An 8,146-nucleotide genomic window follows, 5' to 3' on the forward strand; every position below is an offset into this window, starting at 1 on the left:
GCGGCATCTGAAGTCGGGAGATGAAAGGCATCATTTGGAAAGAAGACACACATGCACGCACACACACACACACACACACACATATGCAGGCGCACAATGCAAAACTGATCAGATGACACAACAGAGTTAACAGTTGGATGGCCAGTGATGCGTCCATCCTTGGATATATTAATCACTGCAAACAAACGGCATTATTAGCATGGTATAAAAAAAAAAAAAGCAAACTAATTTCCTTTTGTAGAGGTTCTGAAAGGTATAAAAATGTGTATCGCAATATTTCCATGAAAATTGACGTTTTTGGCACAATTCTTTGCCTCCACTGGCGAGTTTTTTCCACCCAATTATGCAGGAAGGTAACCTGGCCGTTGCTGATGGACTTCCTGTAATCTCTTCCCTCCCGCATCCCTCGCGTGAACACACCCGGGCCGAGGGTACACACAACCCCGGCGCTTCCTCGTCTCCGTGCCCTTGAGCGGTAATTGGTCCAATCCCTCCGCGATCTGACTGGAGGGCACCGGAATCCGTAGCTCCCAATCAGCCGGCTGTCAGTCACTCCCCAAGCTAAACTAAAGCCGGGGGATGGCTAACAGGCTGAGATTGGGAATTGCACTTGGGCAGACATAAATCTGAGAGACAAGTTTGTACTCGGCCAGGTAGTCGGGCTATTACTGGAGTGGATGACAGCCATGTTGTTGGTTCAGGAGGGAAGCCCGACATCCAATTCTGCCTGTCGTGAGAAGACGAGTTTGGGCAATTTTCTTGCAAATATACATAAGTGACACCATCCCCCACCTAAATGGATGTTTAGCTTGGACCTGTCCAAACAAATAAGACTGACAAATACGCCATTAAAAAAAAATAAAATCCTGCATTAAAAAAAACAGCTCTATAAACTGAATTTGGAAAAAGTCAAATCAAAAATGAAAAATGAATAAAAATTAAAAATACAAGACGATATAGCCCTGGTCGTAATTGATTGGTAACCCTATCAAACGGCGGTTTATCATTTTGTTTTGTTTCCAGGTGCCATCACTTGTGATGCAAATCCAAATTTGGTTTTTCCGAGTGCCCAAAGGAAGTAGAAAATGCTCATTATGTTTAATGGGGAAGAATAATTTCCTCGTTAATACCTCCTCCAAGGCAATAATGCATCTTTTTTAATGACCAAAATCCTGCTGTTGTTGAAGGTGGCTACCTCTGAAGGTATACGATTCCATTCTGATCTGCAGTTGGTTTTGTTGGCCTACTTGGGCCATGAACGCTTTAATAATGCACAGACGGTGTGCCAAATGTCCTTCCTTGCTTGTAAAGTCACTGCTGGACAGTCAAGGTTACAAACGAATGGCGTTTTTCATTGGAAACTGCGTGCATCCCGATGCACGTATTTTCATACAACCCTTGGCATCCACGCCGTACAAATTCCACTTTAATCGCCGCTCTCAATTTGCACCTGCAGGCCCACGCGTGCCCACGCTGACCTTGCTGTCGGGGCCGCGTACGCGCATGCACTAATGCGCGCACGTCTATCGATCGACGGTGAAATAGTTCACGCGCGGCACCGTTAATCACACCGGAAAAGCCGGTGCCTGACAATAATCCCTTCCAACGGTGATTAATTCGGCGAAATAATGATCTGCGCCGACACAATCATTCCCTTTCCTCCCAGAGACGCATTTAAACGGGGAACAGTGATAGCTAAAGTAGATGAATGGCCTCCCGCGGTGGTAAATAATGGAGCCTTTAGCAGAGGTGAGCTGTGACCTATAGTGGACGGTAAATGTTAGCAGCTAAATGCTCGTAGCAGCTACTGCGACTCATAGAACTGCGTATACATTTTGTTATAATTAAATATATAATATTGTCAGACAGCCAAAATAATCATGATGTATTTTTATTAGCATATTTTGTTTGTGTTTCCAACAACGTAATTTTCGTTTTGTAGCTGCTTCGTCTTCTTCGAGTACTTCCGTTCTGTGCTCTCCAGCGCCCCCTTTTACCACTTGGGAGATCTTCCACCAATTTTCAGTCAAACGCAGCTAACTCAGTTACACATTACGACCAAAAAAGCAACGATTAAGAAGGTAAGTTTTGTTGTATAGCAACTTTAAACACTTGTATATTTGATATTTCCTCAAAACGAGGCATCTTAATGTAGAACTCGCTAATGTAGTAAGCTCGCTCGCCAGGCTAATAGCACGTTTGCTAATTGCTATGTGATGAATTTATGCTAGCGCTTTTAACCATGTGCTCTTAATTGAGCTAATAAAATCAACTGAAGTGGGATCGTCTTAAATAAAGTCACTAATTGCAAATTACCACTCAAGACACGACATTATCGTCAAAGTGTGGCTGTGGCTGATGGGGAAATGCTATTAGTTGGACTCGGAATTGGTGATGCCGCTCCAAATTTTACTTAAGCGTGTCTCTATCAATTTTGAATTTAACCCGTCATACGAATGCTGATATTTTAGTGAACATTTTATATGATGATGGCCCCTGTGATGGGAACCCACAGAAAGCCATTGGGTTTTATCCTCTTAAAACTGTGAATGTCAAAGTCCATCTTTAATGCAATCCATCCAAGAGCTATAGAGGGGGAAAAAATTATCAGGAGTCACGAGGAGTCCTTCTCCTGGGGACCATGAGTGACTTAACCACATTTTGTCCCTCGGAATGCTGCAGCGGCATCATATTCTGCCTGCATCTTGTGCATGATTTTATTCCGCAACTGGAGGAGGTTTCCAGCGTCTCCACCTGGAGCCGAGCAGCCATGCTGAGCAGCGTTCGCATTAATATTCAGATTGATCACATCCTATGATTTATCTCTTCGCTGCTGGGAGCTTGACACCACGCACAAGTGGCCGCCCTGTTGTTTGATGAGCATGATAATTCTGTCAGCCATATGCCGCTCTTTGTCAAGCACCTGATCTGAACCCAACATGAGGCGAAAGTAGCGGCGAAAGGCAAAATCGACGTTTTCCGCAGACAAACCATCGCTGACGTTCTCTGTGTTCATTATTTGCTGCTGTTTGCCCCCCCGTTTCCTCCCCTCATCTTCCTCATCTTTGCCATTCCTTCAGCTTCCCCCGCTCCTGGTTCCCCCCCACGCTTGCCTGCAACCCCCACCCTGGCTCACTTGATTATGTGAAGCCAGAGTCGGGGAAAGTGTCACTATGGAAACAGGGGCAGAGGCAGCGGAGGGCTCTCGATGGGAGAGAGGGAGCGCAGAAAAAGACGAGATGGGCTGTGGAATCCACCGGCGGTCATCTGGACTGAAAATTTGGGAGGTAACAACTGAATTTTATTCACCACTCAAAGCAGAAGAGAGCCACAGCTGCTGTGAGGTTTATTTTTACCCAAAAGCACTTTGCTAAACCTTAAGTGCCTCACTTTTTTTTTTCTTCTCATCCAAGCCCTGTTTCTCAGCCCATTAGACGCCGATTCCAACATCCTAGCCACAATCATATTTCAACGAGAGACGACGTTGATTTCAGAAGTGCAAATATCCCTTTTCCTCGTTAGATTTAAGTCAATATAACAAACATAGCCTTATGTCACATACAATTACCAACATGCGATAATTTGTGACATATGTACTGTACACTCATGATAATTATGCGTCCCTTATCTGTATTATGGTGGGATTTTGCTATACAATGCAACAAAGCTTCTACAACTAGTTTTCATTTGAAACTGAGTTTGAGGAGCCAGGGCGGTGTCGGAGGAAGGAGAGAAAGGGAGGCGGGGGGGGGGGGGGTGCGGGTTAGGCAAGGGGAGGAGTGAAAAAAAAAAAGAGGGAGTTGGGGGAGAGGGGTGTTGGGCGAATCGGAGAGAGGTTTGATAGTGAGACGCAAGTTGAGCGAGAAGCAAAGAGGAGGCGAGGGCGCGAAGGAGCAGCATCTCCTCTTCAGTCTCCAGCCCCGAGCCGACAAGTTCCCGCCTTCACCGCCTCTGAAGTTGCAGCAAAGAGATCCATCCGCTCTGAGGTACGACCCTGCTTCTTCCGTCATTTACGTTTACGGGGCGTTACCGTAGCTCGTCTTTTATTTTTTATTTTTTAAGCCAGGCAAAATAATAGATCTGATTTCCCCGAAAAATCATATTAGAAAATTGATAGCATTTCAGAACAATAGCACATTCCCAGCAGAAAACTTTGCGTTGTTGCTCGTACCTTTTGAACTTGAGAATACCGCAGTCGTGACTATTTGTTTCTCATTTGCATGTGCGAACATAACTTCGCTGTCGGAATTGCTTGGACCTGTTTTTCCTCTGCCAACAGACTTTGCGTGCGGTCTCACTATCTGTGCACGGCTCTCTTCATTAGTGCCATTAAAGTCGCCCTAACGTGATCAGCCACATCGATCCGCCAAACCTGTTTTGCGGGCAGGCAATCGCCCCCGACCCTTGCGCCTCCCTCGATCCTGATTTCTTTCTTTGATACTGGATGAATGTGCTCATTATGCGGCGTATATCACTCTACAGAAAGCTGTGCAACTAGCGAGTGGACTAGCGCAGTGCTAGTGTGCATTTTGTGATGTCAGTGACTTGGACCGGTTTTTAAATAATAGTTTATAATGGTCGTCGTCTTCGTCCAATCGAACACAACATGTGAATCTGAATCTACCGTTGATTCGTTCGTCTGCGAAATCTGAGTACGAACGTACAAGCGCGCGACACATCTGCGTGACTAATGTCGCTAATTTGGCGCGTTAGCTAGCAAACGAGTGTGACGATTGACATGCCGGGAGCGTATGCGCTCGAGCGCCACAAGGCGGGAAAGGTAGCCTGGCGGACCCACGCGCCCCTCCACACACACACACACACACACACACTCCATGCATGTATTCATCGTCGCCTGTGGGGCAGCATCTGCGGGAGAGTGGACCGGGCGACGCGCAAAGAAAGTGGACGGAGATCAATGCGAGCAGCTGTTCGGCGCACTTCAAACGCCGCTATGTTGTCGGCGCTGACAGGCCCTCGCGCCAGGGAATCAAAGGCTAATGAGACAGTCATCGCAAAAAAAAAAAAAAAAAATGCACCCGGCAGACTTATGAATATTGATACGCCCCAGGAGTGGGGATGGGAGTTAGCGAGTCTTTGCGCATCGTGGCTGTCGACTGGAAGGACTTAAAAGGTTGCAAACTGTCTGGATTGGCGGCTCACTGATCAGCTCCTTTGCGGCCTCATAGCTACACTTTCGTTTAGACTCTGGAGGTTAACTCATTCACTACCAGCCAATTCTCGAGCAAGTCTGAAAAGACGTTTAAAACCGTCTTTGGGAGTGAATGAGTTAATTAGTTTGACTGCAAACAAGAGATTCCGCATTTGATACCCGATTAGGAAAGTTGAGACTGTTTTGACGCTAGCATCGCCAAGAGTCTTGGGGTTGGACTGGCCAGGACGGTCAGCATCCGCTAAGAAGCGATCGCAGTCCATTGCCGTCAATCCTCTTCCGCTTTCTGGCAGGTTTAGACGACCTAAGTAGCCAAAAGTGGATCCGCGTCGTCGAGTTTCATGTCCTTGCCGATGAGCACGAGGCTAACGGCCACTCCAAAGTAATGTCGACCGTCTCATCTCAGGCTACAAGCGATCTCGACGGGGGGGATGCAGGAAGACGGTCCAACCGTACGTGGGCGCCTCCATTTTGACTCCCGTCTCATAAATCAAGCGTCTCTCCCTTTCCGGGGGCCTATCTTCCATTCGCAGACCTTTTGGCGGCCGCCGCGTTCGCCGGCCCGTGACGGGAAGGCGCGTCGTCCCGGCAGCTATCGATCGTGCCGGATGAGTTTGTCAGGGCGGGCGTTTCGCCCGTCTGAGCTCAGTCACCGGAGTGTCCTGCCATGCCCCCCCACCCCTCCCACCCGCAACCTCCACTGTGTCTGTCTTAATGTCAAGTCGGTCCAGCTTGTCAGCTGAAAATAAGATCTTTGGCCTCTGAAATAAATCAAGTCCGGGATGCTTGTCGGCTTTTGAGTCACACTCGGATGCTAACGTGAACCGCCCGTTAGCTTAGCTCAGCATGACGATGACAAACAGCTAGGGAAAAAAAACAACACAACAAACATTCTTCAACTTGTTCTTCATTTTTTTTGGAGCTCACCTGCAAAAAAAAAAAATCACTAATAACCCTCCCTTCTTCGTATTTCTTCCCAACAGCCGCTGTGCCAGTTTCCCGATCGGCGCCGCCACGAGTCTCGATGATTGTTTGACTCTGGTAAGTCCTGATAACGTGTCGCCGCGTGCTATCGCGCTTTTCAAGGCATTCGCAGGGACTGTTTGTGAGGTCACAAGCCAAGAAATGTGTTAATAAAGCTGCCATTTTTAAAAAATATATTTTTTTCATACGGATTAACGGTCCAGGAACACCTTTTAGCCACAGTCCATTACCTGCACTCTGTAGCTGCCGGTTATGGCGGCGGGGGCTGATATTTAAATCCAATGCAATTCCGTGTAATTTTTTAAAAGCGGCCGTTAAAGTTAAAACCGGCGCAGTAATGGATTTACAATCCTATTCAAATATGAAAGGGCAACTGGCGGAGGGGAGGGCGAGGGGGGGGGGGGGGGGAGATATCAGACTCCTTTAAAATGAAGTAGTTGAATTATTCACTGGCACCCGGTCCCATTAAAAGCCAATTGCGGGAATGTTTCAGGCGAAACAGGGAGACGGTTGATATGCGGCTGTCATTCCGATATCAAGGGGGGGGGGGGATAAATTCCCCCGTTCTCGACAGCTCGAAAATTAAAGGGGCCCTTGAATCTGATATTCCCGTCAGGTGCGTTCGTGACAGGCTCGGGCTCACAAATATCGCTCGCGCACGCCCCCGCCCCCCCCCCCCCCCGCCATTTATTTTCCCCGCGTTTTCCCGCTGATGAATGACAGTGAGGAATTTGCAATATATTGCAGAGGGCATCAGACAATAACTGCGCACTACCTCCTTGAAGAAAGGGCAACCAAAAAAAAAAAAATATTAACGTCATTGGTGATGCTCCAAAAAAAGACCACAAAAAAAAAAAAAGGAAAAACCGAGCAGGCGGCGGAGGAGGAAACTCAATCAATTTCCCAGACGTCCCATAGAGGCGCAAAGCAAAAACGTATCGACGGCCACGCCGGCGCTAATGTTGCGCCGCCCCGTCGCCAATGCCGGGCGCGCCGCTCATTGTCCTCGGGCGCTTTCAACGGCATTTCTTCATCTTGTTTCCTGAGCCCAGTTTGCCAAACTCAAGCGGCAGCGCATGAAAGCGCTCACCCACTCAACCTCGCGGCCTGCTGAGAGCACTTGAAAGCAATTTTCTTTTAATCAAGTTCACTATAAAGGCCCTTCTGACGCCAGCCTCGGCAACGCGACTTTTTTTTTTTTTTTTTTTTTTTAAATCCCAGCCTCTGCACACTATATTGATTTCCAGATGAGCGTTTTATATAAAATACTGTGTACAGACTTGATGAGAATTCTCTTGAGCTTATTGCCCTCGCAGACAGATATGAAAATGAAGGCCCCCTCTCGTTTTCGGAAATTGGATTTTGCATCACCATCGCTCATTCTTCACTTTTACAGGAAGCCAGATTGCGGCAGTGGTCCCGGTTCTCATCCTTGGGGTTTTCATCAGAACCAGCTAAGTACCATTCGTTGAGCAATGCCACGAAACGCGCGCGCCAAATTTCTTCCAAAGTACATTCTGATGTCCTGGTCGCCGCCCCAATAACGCCGCAATTTTGCCCCATTAGGTCCAGACGCCGCAACGGAGACGTGGAAACCGCCGAGAGGACCCCCCGCCCCCACCCCGAGAACACACAGGTGGGCCTAACTGCCCTTAGTGGCTCCCTTTTCCGAGCAAAAATCCCGAAAGGAGATGATTGATGACAGTTTCGATGAGCCATTATAGAGTGTGAGCAGCGTTTGACGTCTCGGTCGTGACAAGACAAACGATCCTTGACGGAATTGATGATGTTTTATAGCAAGCCCCCCACCCCCAACCCCACCCCCCACGTTCCCACCCCCTGCTTCTGTATTCAGCACCTCGTAAATCCCAGCCTTCCGTTCAATACCGGTACAGGTGGGAAAAACATGCATTTATTATTTATTTCGGCTGTATGTGCACAGTATCCTGAAAGGTCAGACTGGGGGGGGGGGGTTAAAAAATAAAAAAT

Source organism: Hippocampus zosterae, chromosome 21, assembly GCF_025434085.1.
Source record: "Hippocampus zosterae strain Florida chromosome 21, ASM2543408v3, whole genome shotgun sequence".
NCBI classification, from domain to species: domain Eukaryota; kingdom Metazoa; phylum Chordata; class Actinopteri; order Syngnathiformes; family Syngnathidae; genus Hippocampus; species Hippocampus zosterae.